Here is a 14,398-nt window from a genome sequence, read left to right as displayed (position 1 = left end):
GTTGTCTACGCACAATCTCCCAGAACTACAGACGTGGTGAAAACTTCAGACCCTGTTCGGTGGGATCTTAGAAGCAATTTGCAAGTCGCATTCTCTAGTGATGTTAATCTAAAATTACTACGAGCAGATTCGCGACTGAAATTTGAGACGCTGACTGGTATGCGTAAGTACAAAACTACATAGTCGACTGTGATAGGTGTATATCTGTATAGAAACGTTAAAACCTAACGACTATCTTCTCCTTGAGAAGCAGACACCAACTTACCTACTTATTGGCGATAGGTTTCAATGTGTGCTGTTGGTCATTCTATATGGACGCAGACATTGCAAAGTATGTGCAGTATTGTCTGTTACAGGATAGTACTATCTTTGATGGGTGAAGGCACCGGCCTTTAGTTTACACCTGAGCCTTGTAGGAGTATTGAGCCGGCCGCTGGTGGCCGAGCGGTTCTGGCGCTACAGTCTGGAACCGAACGACCGCTACGGTCGCAGGTTCGAATCCTGCCTCGGGCATGGATGTGTGTGTTGTCCTTAGGTTAGTTAGGTCTAAGTAGTTCTAAGTTCTAGGGGACTTATGACCTCAGCAGTTGAGTCCCATAGTGCTCAGAGCCATTTGAACCATTTTTTTAGGAGTATTGTGCCCAAACACGAGGTGATAAAAGAAGAGTTTCATGCTAGGCAATGGATGTTTGCTTCTGGATTTTTACTTTTGGCGGTGGTCGATGGCTCAGAAACTTCGAGGTAAGTCATACTACAGGAGAATATAGGTATTTACATGGCTGGCACCATGTGTTTTAGTACTGCGACGTATTAATTTGTTTCTTTCTTTTATATCACATGATAATGGGATAACGCAGTCCCGAAACATGTTGCAATAAATATCTCGTACACACACTGAGATGACAAAAGTAATGGAATACTTCCTAATATCGTGCCCAGCGTACAGCAGGAACTCGACGCGGCGTGGACTCAACAAGTCATTGGAAACCCATACAGAAATACTGAGCCGTGCTGCACCTATTTCCGTAATTGAGAAAGGGTCGCCGGTGCGGGATTTTGTGCAGGAACTGACCTTTCGATTATGTACCATAAATGTTCGATGCCCATGTCGTGCGATCTCGATAACCAAATCATTCGCTCCACTTGTCGAGAACGTTCTTCAAACCAATCGCGAAATAGTGTGGCCCCTTGAGATGGCGCACTACCATTCATAAAAACTCCATAGTTGTTTGTGAGCATGAAGTTCATAAATGGCTGCAAATGGTTTCCAAGTATCCGAACATATCCAATTCCAGTCAATGATCGGTTCAGATGGACCTGAGGAAGCGATATATTCCATATCAACACAATCCCACAGCTATGGAGACTCCACCAGCTTGCACAGCGCCTTGTTGACAACTTGGGTCCATGGCTTCGTCGGGTATAAGCCACACTCGAACCCTACCATCAGCTCTTACTATCTGAAATCACGACTCATCTGACCAGGCCACGGTTTGTCAGACGTCTAGGGACCAACAGATATGAAACTTCCTGGCAGATTAAAACTGTGTGCCGGACCGAGACTCGAACTCGGGACCTTTGCCTTTCGCGGACAAGGGCTCTACTTTTATATCAGCGCACACTCTGCTGCAGAGCGAAAATCTCATTCTGGAAACATCCCCCAGGCTGTGGCTAGGCCATGTCGCCGAAATATCCTTTCTTTCAGGAGTGCTAGTTCTGCAAGATTCGCAGGAGAGCTTCTGTTAAGTTTTTAAGGTAGCAGACGAGATACTGGCAGAAGTAAAGCTGTGAGGAAGGGGCGTGAGTCGTGCTTGGGCAGCTCAGTTGGTAGAGCACTTGCCCACAAAAGGCAAAGTTCCCGAGTTCGAGTCTCGGTCCGGCACACAGTTTTGATCTGCCAAGAAGTTTCATATCAGCACACACTCCGCTGCAAAGTGAAAATCTCAATCGGGAACCAACAGATATCGTCACGACCCCAGGAAGAGCCCTGCAGGCGATGTCGTGCGGTTAGCAAAGGAACTCGCGTCTGTCTCCTACTGCCATAGTCATTTAACGCCAGATTTCACCTCACTGTCCTGAAAGATACGTCCTTTGTACGAAATCAGATGTGTGTAAAATCTTATGGGACTTAACTGATAAGGCCATCAGCCGCTAAGCTTACACACTACTTAACCTAAATTATCCTAAGGATAAACACACACACCCATGCCGAGGAAGAACTCGACCCTCCGCCGGGACCAGCCGATCAGTCCATGACTGCAGCGACCCTAGACCGCTCGGCTAATCCCGCACGGCGGTCCGTCGTACGCTTCACATTGATTTCTGCGGTTAGTTCACGCAGTGTTGCTTGTCTGTTAGCACTGACAACCCTATATAAACGCCACTGCTCTGAGTCGTTAAGTAAAGGCCGTCGTCCACTGCGTTGTCTGTGGTGAAAGGCAATGCTTGGATTTTGGTATCGTCGACACACTCTTGATACTGTGGATATCGGAATACAGAATTCCCGAGCGATTTTTGAAGTGGAATGTCCAATGCGTCTGGCTGCAACTACTATTCCGCGTTCAAAGTCTGTTAATTCCCTGCCATAATCACGTCGCAATCCTTTTCATATGAATCACCTGGTTACAAATGACAGCTCCGCCAGTGCACTGCCCTTTCTTACCTTGTGTACGCGATACTACCGCCATCTTTATATGTGCTTATGGCTATCCCATGACTGTGCCGCCTCATTGTAAACGAATGGGGGCAATATTATTCTGCGAGGAACGTTCACCTGAGCTTCGATGGGAGCTGTGGTAATAACTGAAGGCGAATTCCTGCGCTGCAACGCTCGCTCAACATAGATTTGTGCACAGCAAACGTAGCAGCGGGTCGTTTGTGACATTAACGACCTCCCAGCTACACAAAACAAGACGGTAGCAATCTACGCGGATGACACTGCCATCCTCGCGCAAGATTGGAAGCCGTCTAACATTAACTCACGACTACAGACTGCACTCAGAACGGCGGAGCTTTGGCTGGTGAAATGGCGTGTTAGAGTAAACGTCGACAAGTGCGAGGCCGTTCTGTTCACTAGAAGACCGAAGCAACTGCGCAAACATCAGCACTGCAACCAAATAACACTACACACACGCCCAATACGTTTCCGCGAGAAGGTCGAATACCTCGGTGTCTGGCTGGACAGGAAACTACTCTGGGGGGACCACATTCAACACGTGACCAACAAAGCTAACGCGAGGCTCAAACAACTCTACCCTACGCTTAACAGGCGTAGCACACTGAACAGGAGGGTGTCCAGGTCCATGTACATGACACTTATTAGACCCCTGATGACGTACGCAGCCCCTGTCTGCGGATACGGTGCGCCAACTCGCCTGCGCCGTCTGCAGCTCATACAGAACAAAGTAATCAAAATCATAAGCAACGCTCCGCGCTACACACGCATAGCGGACCTTCACCGGGAATACCGGCTAGATACTATCCTGCAGGTATTCCATAAACTCTCCACACGACTGTACAATAACACGAGACACTCGCGCAATCCGTTTATCCTTTCTCTGGGTACTACGACCACAACCATAACAGACCAAAGACATTACTGGCTAGGAACTAAACATCTATGGTCTATTGAACGCTGACACGACAGTACTGGCGAGCCCCTTCAACAAAGTTATTACTGGGAACCCAGATGTGCGACCAGCCGAAAAAAAAGGCAACCGCAGGGAAACCGTACCGTACACAGCACGCAAACCAGCCACACACACCCCCTACACCGTCTGTGAGCCGATCTATGACCGATCGCCCACTAATCTACAACGACCTTGAACTGTTGCAGGGACGCAGCAACCGCAGTAAGCGCCGCAACAAGCACCAACAACGACAAAGGTAACGATGCACGATACCTCGAACTAACACAACCACACCTTGCATGCACTGTCGCAGATAGCAATCCGCTACTGCCCTTACTACCCGTCCTACTGTCGCAGAGGTTTTTTCCGTTGGCTCTTGCCTTGGCACTTTTTTCCCTCTGCCCTTACAACCGCTACCCTTCAACCGTTTTCGACCACTTCTATCTCCTGATGGACCATGTTAATGAGTATTCTTACCCAGACGCATGGACAACATCACAGCCCGCATCCTGTGACGCCTGACTCAAAAACTAACATGTTTACGGAGGTGGCAGTAGAACATTTGGTTTGGTCACCACGTTGGTGTGGGCGTGGCGGGGCCCCATCCTTTATACGGTCGTTTGTGGGGACGGTGCTGGCAGACGCCCTGCCGTCTCCTGTCGCCAAGGGCAAGGTCCTGACCGCCACAACCGAGCCACCGGCTGAGCGAGGTCGCCCACTACTCTGCACTGCGCCGCACGTGTGTCGCTTTGTAAGCGCCGCCGGTTCTCAGCCGTCGCGGGGACGCTGCACTCCACGACACTTAGCTGCCCGTCAAACCTCATCCCTAAGCGAAAAATGTTTTGCACGGCTGACTTGTCTGCGAACGGGTGTTGCTTTCGATTCAGGGAGACCAGGTACGGAAAGAATAAACGTTATGAAACCAAAAAAATCGCCGACCGCCTACATTTCGACAGCAATATAACCTGCCGCTTTCAAGGCAACTGCAGCAAGTAAGCGCTGTGCAAGCGAATTTAAAACCTCGGTTTCCAGAGAAACTCCGGCAAGATTCGTTCATACATGAATACACACACACACACACACACACACACACACACACACACACACACACACACACACAGTAAACATTAGCGCATATCAAAACAGTGATGGCCGACGTCAGAAAGTATCGATAGTGAAATCAATAATCAACGGCTGAGATAGCATTAACTCTGATCCTCTGTTTTTGGACATTGAGGAGAGCTGCAATGCATGCAAAATATTCAAATGTGTGTGAAATCTTACGGGACTGAACTCCTAAGGCCATCAGTCCCTACAAACTACTTAACCTAAATTATCCTAAGGACAAACACACACACATCCGTGCCCCGAGGGAGGACTCGAACCTCCGCCGGGACCAAATAATGGTTCAAATGGCTCTGAGCACTATGGGACTCAACTGCTGTGGTTATCAGTACCCTAGAACTTAGAACTACTTAAACCTAACCAACCTAAGGACATCACACACATCCATGCCCGAGGCAGGATTCGAACCTGCGACCGTAGCAGTCGCACGGTTCCGGACTGCGCGCCTAGAACCGCGAGACCACCGCGGCCGGCCGCCGGGACCAGTCGCACAGTCCATGACTGCAGCGCCTAGACCGCTCGGCTAATCCCGCGCGGCCATTCCATGCAGAATTTAAAGAAAAACTGCCATCTCTATTAACAACGTTACTTGTTCATTTAATTTCAACTGATTCCTTAACATCACTTTCCCCATAGCTGGAAGTAGATGCCAGATCCTCCGTATTTTATACTCCACAGGATGATCGGTGTCAAGGCAGTGTTCTGCAATGGCGGATTTGCTCAGCTGTATCAAGCGTGTGTGACGCTTACTCTCAGTACACCTCCAAAGCCCCGATAGTCTGTGACCAATATATGATATGCCACAACTTCAAGGAATAAAGTAGACACCAATCTTACCAATTCAAGATCGTCCTTAACGGAACCTAAAACGTCCCTGATCTTAGATGGTGGTCGAAAACCACATTCCACATCATAGCAAGATACGACTAATCCTGTTCGCAACGCTCCCTGCGTAAGGCAAGAAGGCTGTATATTTTGGCGCCACCTCTGTATCATCACCGTTCACACGATTCCCAAGTGGTCGCACTTGTAATCTGTATTTCTCTGACCATTCTGACGAAAAGTGACCTTGAGTTGGGTTAACTCAGCCAACAAACTCTCAGGGTCCGAGATGACATGGGCCCTGTGAACTAAGGTAATGTGGCCGGGAGACCCCTCGCGGGGCGCTTCGGCCGCCGCTCCACAATCTCATTAACGCGACTACGGCGACTTGCGAGTGAATGAGGATGAAATGATGATGAAAGACACACAACACCCAGTCATCTAGAAGCAGAGTAAATCCCTGTCCCCACCGGGCATCGAACCCGGGACCCTGTGCGGGAGAAGCGAGAACGCTACCGCAAGACCACGAGCCGCAAACTGAACTAAGGCAAGAAGTACTCATTCACGTTGAGCCAGATGGTGACAACTATCAGCCTGCAGATACAAGCGAATGTGAGTAGGCTTCCTATAAACTGCATGTCCCAACGTATCATCAACTCTCCTCCTGCGCCATCCTTTTCCATCTCCACCGTGAAACAAATATTCGAGTGTCTGAATACAGGTGTTCCAAAAAGTCGTTCATATTCTCACTGCCATGAGGCCAAACAACAAAAGTATCTTCCACATATCTGAAAAATCACGCAAGTTTCGAAGGCGTCGACTCCAAGGCACGTTTCTCGAAGCCTTCCATAAACAAACTGGCGATAACAGGTGACAACGGGCTTCCGATCGTAATTACATCCGTCTGCTCGCAGTGCTGGTCACTGAATTAAAAGTAAGTGGAAGTCAACACATCTACATCTACATCCATACTCCGCAAGCCACCTGACGGTGTGTGGCGGAGGGTACCCTGAGTACCTCTATGTCGAAATAGGTTCGTCAATTCAACACCAAAGCTAACCCCAATCACCCGTATCAAATTAGACAGAGGAACATGAGTGAAGAGAGAGACCACATCAAAATTTACTAGAATATCAGAGTCATTCACCGAGCGAGGTGGCGCAGTGGTTAGCACACTGGACTCGCATTCGGGAGGACGACGGTTCAATCCCGCTCCAGCCATCCTGATTTAGGTTTTCCGTGATTTCCCTAAATCGTTTCAGGCAAATGCAGGGATGGTTCCTTCGAAAGAGCACGGCCGATTTCCTTCCCCATCCTTCCCTAACCCGAGCTTGCGCTCCGTCTCTAATGACCTCGTTGTCGACGGGACGTTAAACGCTAACCACCACCACCACCACCATCAGAGTCGTTCAAAGGCATTCCCCTCTAATCGACGTAAGAAATCCGCCGAGTTCTTATTGTGATACTCTCACCGACTACTATAGGGCTCAACAGAGTAGCTAGGTGTTCTGCTACACGATGGGTTGGAGTACCGAAGTTACAATCGCCCACATACATGTACACCACACACACACACACACACACACAATTTAACGAAATTTTTATCACTAGATGGTGCCGTAAGCGGCAGAATATGTAAAATAACAGAAGGGAGGTACACGGCTGTTCCTCAGTTTGTGACTGATACAGTTTGAGGCCTCGGCATGAATGTCTCAATGCAGGGTCTCGCGCTGCTGGTAAACGTCGTTTACAAGAACGGTGACTGTGCGCCATTAGCCCTGCATAAGTTTCGGGCACTCAGGAGCATGATGTCTGCTAAGTGCCTGGAGAACGAAACTCGAAAAGACAGATTCTTCTGAAGTGCAATGTGGCAGGAGGAGGAAAACAACCGTGTAGAAATAACAGATTCTTCCACGCAGGCTAATTATACGAGGGTTGGAACTTTAATAGTGGCAACCATTTATTTACAGCTCGTACAAAATAGATACGTCTTCCAAAGTTTACTGACCATCAAAGTAGTCACAAGCATTGGGTATAACCCATTGCCAGCGATGTAGAAGTCGTAGGATACTCTTAGCAGTGGCAGTTGTGTTGACATTTCGAGCGGCGCGGTCTATTGCCCGTCGAATTTGTAGCAGTTCTGAAGCGAATGCCGTGAAGTGTTTCCTTCAGTTTAGAAATCGAGTTGAACTTACGAGGGCTTAAGTAAGGGGAGTGCAGTAGGTGGTGTAGCACTTAGCGGCGGGGCTATCAGTCAAGCAAACCAGTAACAGCTTCCATTGTACGTGCTTGAGCACTGTCCTGCAAAATGATGGTCAGGTCCTGCAGAAAGTGTCATCACTTCTGTCTCTAAGCTGGTCATATGTTGTGTTCCAAAAATGAATGGTTCAAATGGCTCTGAGCACTATGGGACTTAACATCTGAGGTCATCAGTCCCGTAGAACTTAGAACTACTTAAACCTAACTAACCTAAGGACATCACACACATCCATGCCCGAGGCAGAATTCGAACCTGCGACCGTAGCAGTCGCACGGTTCCGGACTGCGCGCCTAGAACCGCGAGACCACCGCGGCCGGCTAAAAAATGAATAGCACAGAGACAGAAGTGATGACACTTTCTGCAGGAAATTTTGTTGCTTTCAGATGACAAGCCCAAAACGCACCGTAAATGTGTTATATGACGCAATCTTACTGCCAGTAATCCTGCAGATTCAACCGCGATCGATCACGTATTAGATATAAGGAAGAGTTTCCGAACCGCTTTGCCGCTTTGTTAACAGCGAAGCCCCTTGGAATGAATGAATTGCTGATGGCGTTATGTTAGGCACGTAAACAGAAAGATGGAAGAGAGTGGGGCTAGTGTACGCCTGGAGAACATCTGCCAGCATGTGTAGCGTCAACAGTGCATTAGAGGAACATCTCGAACAATGGTTCTTTCAACATAACAATTCCCCCTGTCACAGAGGAGCATCTGTGAGGCAATGATTTATAGACAGTGACATTCCTCAAATGCACTGACCTGCCCAGAATCCCGATCTGTACACAATGGAATACCTTTAGAATGAGTTAGAACGTCGGCTTCGATTCACACCCCAGCGTGCAACATCACTACCTTGTCAGGTTTGCTCTTCTCCTTAAGAAGACCGGACTGAAATTTCTCCAAAGACATTCACATACCTCACTGAGAGTCTCCCCAGCAGAGCTCACGGTGCCATGGAGGCGAAGAGTGGACACACTAGTAAGTGTCCGCACACTTCTGATAAGATAACGTACTTGTAAATGTTGATGTTGCACTCTCCGTTTATGCGATGTTACCACTCTTTGCATCAATCCCACTAGCCGCATGAACGTCCTGCTTCGATGACCACAAAGAAAAATTTTGAGCTAGTCTCAGCAGCAAATTACAAAGGCTGTATCTCTAATGGTAATACACATTCCGCCACGAATAATGTCAGGTCGACCGACTCGATAAAACGCCTAGCTTTCGGCGGCGGTTGGGAACTTGGTTTCGAGTTCCACATTGTTCTCAGCACCACTCGTGGCACCGAGGGCTGAAATCGATCCGCGCCGGGCAGACACGTCGTGCATCGGGTTACCCGCCTTAGTCACCGCGGTCGATACCCAACAGGATCGACACACAGCCGCTGTCGATGACCTGTACCGTCGAAACCCATCCTCGCGACTGCTCTGTGGTGCAGGCGTAATGTGTGACGCGCCTCTTTAGTTACATCTGCATACTGCGCCTTACTTAGAGGCAACTGGTCTCTTCTTAACCACATCTGTGGTCTGGTAGACAGTTTTTATTGTCGTACAAATACTGAATGTCTCAAAAACAGTCTCCGTTACTGTATTACTACTATTGTGCTGGTGCCAAGCGAGAGCAGTTATTCATGTCAATAACGAATGATCAATGAAAGACGCAAACCTGAAATTTTTGACTATTTACAAACTCTCTTAGTATCTGAGAGTTTTACCAAGGACTCGAGAAAAGTGCTCATGTCCTGCAGCACGTGAATTAAAATGCAGTTTCCACCTCGCTGAATCACCAAATATTCCTCCCCTAGAGATCCGACGTAATTACGGATGAGTGAGGAACTGAATTACATATCTGTACGTCATTTCCATGTGTCCTGCTGATCATTAAACCGTGTTATGTTTTTATAGTAGGAAATGATTCTCACTTCGAACTGGGAACAATTTGTTCAAGGAATGAGGTGCAAAATTTGACTGTTGCGTGTTTTGTTTCATCTCAGGATGAAGAGCGACGTATCTCAGGAAAAACACTAGTCCAGTTACCACCATCTAAGTTCGGCGTCAACGTGCGATGAGCACTCACAAACGGCAGATGGCAGCACTAGAGCAGAAGGTATATAAAACGTGTTGGGGGACGCAGAAAACAGTGCTGTCGCCGTAATGCAGGAGCGGAACGATTTATCCGACGTCCAAGAGCGCATGATCATTCGCTTTCGAGCCAAGAGTGGAAGCATTTCCGAAAGAGCTAAATTTGTAAACTGTTCGTATGACACGCCTGGTCCCGGCGGAGGTTCGAGTCCTCCATCGGGCAAGGGTTGTGTGTGTTTGTCCTTAGGTTAACTTAGGTTAAGTAGTGTGTCAGCTTAGGGACTGATTACCTCAGCAGATAAGTCCCACAGGATTTCATACACATTTTTTTTTGTTCGTATGACAAAATGGCGCTATCCAAAACCTGTGGTGCACGGCGAGCCCCATTTCTGAGTACATCACCCACAACGAAGTCAGATCGCGTTAATATTCATTCTTGGGTCAAAATTTCGCAAAAAATGGCAATTTTTGGGGCATTACTACTGAGGTTATACCAGTGACGTACTCAGTTAAAAAATATGTAGGTGGCTTTCAACTTCCATACAAATTCTGCTTTCGTGGTTGTGAAATTCTTTTTGACGTCATGTTGCGGGATCACAAACGCGTGCCCCATCCAGTACTGACGAAACAACAGCTTCAAAATAAAATCGATTTTAGAAAGGATAAATGGTATTGCTATTTTCTCGATAAGCATATAATAACAAATTTTCATATCGTGAAGATTTAGCTTCTTGGTCACACCACAAGGATTGCATTGCCTCGCTGACTCACGTGCCACCGCCGACGAGGTCATTACCCACGGAACTCATTGTCGGATTGAACAAGAATTGGAACGGGCTGTGATTGTTTCCAGGAATCATTCTGAATTTCCCTCAGTCGATTTTGGGAAATCACAGAAAAACTAAATCTGGATGTCCATAGAGGGATTTCAACACCGTTACTCGAAAAGACGAGTCCAGTGCTTTAATCTCGGTGCCAAGTAGCTTGGTTTTTGTTTTGAATAAAGTAATACCTAATGAAGATATTCACGTTACGGTGTTTAAGCTGAAATTATACAACAAGTCTGATACGATTCTTGGAGATGTGTTTGGCATCCTATTACAGTGTGATGTTGTGGATGAATATCAAACATTATCACTTGGATAAAGGCTTCACGGACTTCTTGCTACATCAGATTTGTATGTTAACTGAAGCTTTTGACACTTTCTCTGACGCCATCGTCAGGACGTAGCTGTAGGCCGAGTGGTAATTTATTTAGTTGGGCGAAGGGTAACTCACATTTCACAAGAATTTCTGCAAATGTGATTTAATTTTGACGTCACACGCAAAATCAACAACCTCAGAAACTGCTTTCGACTTTCGTTAGCCTTCGGTACGGGCCTCTCACAAAACGTGTATCGGCGATTTATAAAAACACGCCGTTCTTCGTGCGATTTATTATAATTATTGTTATAATTAAGAGTCATATAGGTTGTTATCGTCAATAATTTACAAATTAGCATGAAACACACTTCAACGTACAAGCTTTCAAGACGTACAATGATAACCAGGAGATTAATGTCATAGCGTCATGATAATGTCGTTGTTTATGTACTCGAAGGATGTAGGTTCGCATCCCGCTATAAGCAATTTTTTTATCTTAGAATTCTTAACACATTATGGCACTTCCTTACGAATGTAACTCAACTATGTTCTGCAATATTCAATGGTATTTACATTTCCGTCTGATTAGAGAGCAAAGGGTGAAATAAATATTTGGAAATTTCCGAGCTCGTGGTTAAGCAGAAAACTAAAAGGACGGTTTTAATTGCTGCGACTGAAAATATCAACTATAAAATTCATACTCTTCCTTTTTGCAAATATTTGACTCTTTATTTCCGAATATATATGGCGATTTCCGAGTGTGTGATTAGGCAGGAGCCTAAGGGGACATTTTAACTTGGTGTGAGTGGTGTCGATATGGCGCGAGATGTGAAAATGGCGTCACATCTGTTGAAAGTCTTGTGAAATGCGTGTTACCCTTATCGACTTGTGTCTTCGAGACGTCACGAAGTCACGAAACTTGCAACACGAGGGGCATCCAATAAGTAATGCAGCACATGATTCTTTTTGTGAATGCAGGTTCGTTTCATTCATCCCAATACACCTTATTACTCCCCACTCTTTTGGCTACAAGACCCTATTTTTCAACGTATAAACCACCTTACTGTGAGGGCCTATATGCCCACAAGTTACAACTCTACTGATCGACGGAGCCAACGTCTTACTGCATTCATAACTTTCCCATCATCCACGTACAGCTTCCCGTGGAGTGCGTCTTTCAATGTGCCGAACAGATGCAACTCGGCAGGTGGCGAGATCCAGGCTGTCTGGGGAAGAGGAGGAACAGTTCAAGGAAGTTTTGTGAACTTCTCTCGGTGGAACAGCGTGTCAGCGCTGTCATAGAGATGTGCAGTTGAGCTGCGATGTGTTTGATTGTAAACTGTCGAACACCCCCCCCCCCCCCCCCCCCATGAGAGTGTATGCAAATGCCTACGAGTACATTGCAGGAGTTACAGCTGTGTGCGTCGGCCGGCAAGAGGAAGATGAACAGATTTGCGTGCCCTTGTTGCGATGAGGGATACCTCATCCAGCGTACAGCACAACCACCTATCGGACCTCATGAATCCTTGGGGGTTGAAGCGGGAATATCCTACGATGTCCTCAAAAAAAAAATTCCTCATTATTTCAACCGAAATTGGCCGAGAAAAAAGAAAGTGTTGCATTACTTACTGATCGCCCCTCGTAGAGAATACGTCGATGTAATCACGGAGGAATATTACTACCCGCTAGGGTAGCCGAGCGCGATAACGCGCTGCTTCCTGCACTCGGGTAGGCGCGCCGGCCCCGGATCGAATCTGCCCGGCGAATTAACGAAGAGGGCCGGTGTGTGGGCCAGCCTGGATGTGGGTTTTAGGCGGTTTTCCACATCCCGCTAGGTGAATGCCGGGCTGGTCCCCACGTTCCGCCTCAGTTACACGCGTCGCAGACATTTGAAACATGTCCGCCCGATTTACACTAGACACCGACAGTTGGTCTACACTGATTCCGTTCTGGGGGGTACGGGGTGGCGGCAGGAAGGGCATCCGGTCATCACTAACACTGACACTGCCAAATCCGTTGTAACCACGCCGACCCTGCGATCGCTGCAGGGCCGGCCGGGGTGGCCGAGCAGTTCTAGGCGCTTCAGTGTGGAACCGCGCGACCGCTACGGTCGCAGGTTCGAATCCTGCCTCGGGCATGGATGTGTGTGATGTCCTTAGATCATTTAGGTTTAAGTACTTCTAGGTTCTAGGGGACTGATGATCTCAGATGTTAAGTCCCATTTTTGATCGCTACGGGACTATGGCATAAAGCCGTCGGCACACGGACCGTGCATCCGAACGTTGAGCGTTGAGCGAGCCGAGTTTCTGACGTCATACCGTGGAACAGCACGTTCGGGAGTCTTTCCGAACGTGCAGAGCAATATCTGGCTTGTGAGATATTCTGAGCGTGCGTCTGAGCGTTGACCAATGAGATGCCACAACGCCAACTACGTCACACGCACTCCGTCCGAGGCCCACGCACGCCGTCCTTCAGTACAGAGTTATGAGGTGCCATATTGGCATTCATTTCAAGCCTATATCTATATAAGCTCTTTCTGAGAACCACCAAATTGAGAATCACTGGGAAACCCGTTGTTAGTTGTATGATTCGTTCCAATAAAATAACGAGAAACATTATATTCGTGGCAAAACAATTATTGTTAACTTGCGTGTCATGAGAGTAGGCTATTTGAAGGCAGTGACACACTGAAGATCTACCCAAAACGCATTGTTCTTGGTACAATTTCTTATAACTAAACTTCAATTAGTAACATAATTATCTACGATTAACGTTTTTCAAAAAATGGTTCAAATGGCTCTGAGGACTATGGGACTCAACATCTTAGGTCATAAGTCCCCTAGAACTTAGAACTACTTAAACCTAACTAACCTAAGGACATCACACACACCCATGCCCGAGGCAGGATTCGAACCTGCGACCGTAGCAGTCCCGCGGTTCCGGACTGCAGCGCCAGAACCGCACGGCCACCGCGGCCGGCTAACGTTTTTAGGAAGGGGTAACACATTATTAGTTAGCACAAGGCGTTTATTGTTGCTTTAGCGTAACGTGTAGCGTCTTTGAGTTTTTATAAGGTTCTGATACTTTATTATTAGTTTAATATAAGTATATACTATAATATTTGACGTTATATAAATATAAGTTCACTTTTTTTTGAGGGGTGACGTTGTTCGATTGGCTTAATCTACAGGACAGCTTGCGCTACTTGTATAAAGATATTTAGCTCCTTTTCTTTTACGCTTCGTAATTCACATGTTGCAAAGATTCTGCAACTGGGTAGGAACAAATGGTTCAAATGGCTCCGAGCACTATGGGACTTAACATCTGAGGTTATCAGT

General features: G+C 47.1%; 1 protein-coding gene across 7 annotated transcripts in view; it reads right to left on the bottom strand.

Annotated features, from left to right (window-relative positions):
- The window catches only part of LOC126267997 (myosin heavy chain 95F), a 380,222-nt gene that overhangs the window by 285,055 nt on the left and 80,769 nt on the right, over window positions 1-14,398 (bottom strand). The gene's annotated exons all lie outside the window — the stretch shown is intronic.

This window comes from Schistocerca gregaria, chromosome 4 (assembly GCF_023897955.1).
Source record: "Schistocerca gregaria isolate iqSchGreg1 chromosome 4, iqSchGreg1.2, whole genome shotgun sequence".
Classification (NCBI taxonomy): domain Eukaryota; kingdom Metazoa; phylum Arthropoda; class Insecta; order Orthoptera; family Acrididae; genus Schistocerca; species Schistocerca gregaria.
The sequence above is the reverse complement of the archived record's forward strand: the minus strand, read 5'-3'. Positions and strand labels throughout refer to the sequence as shown.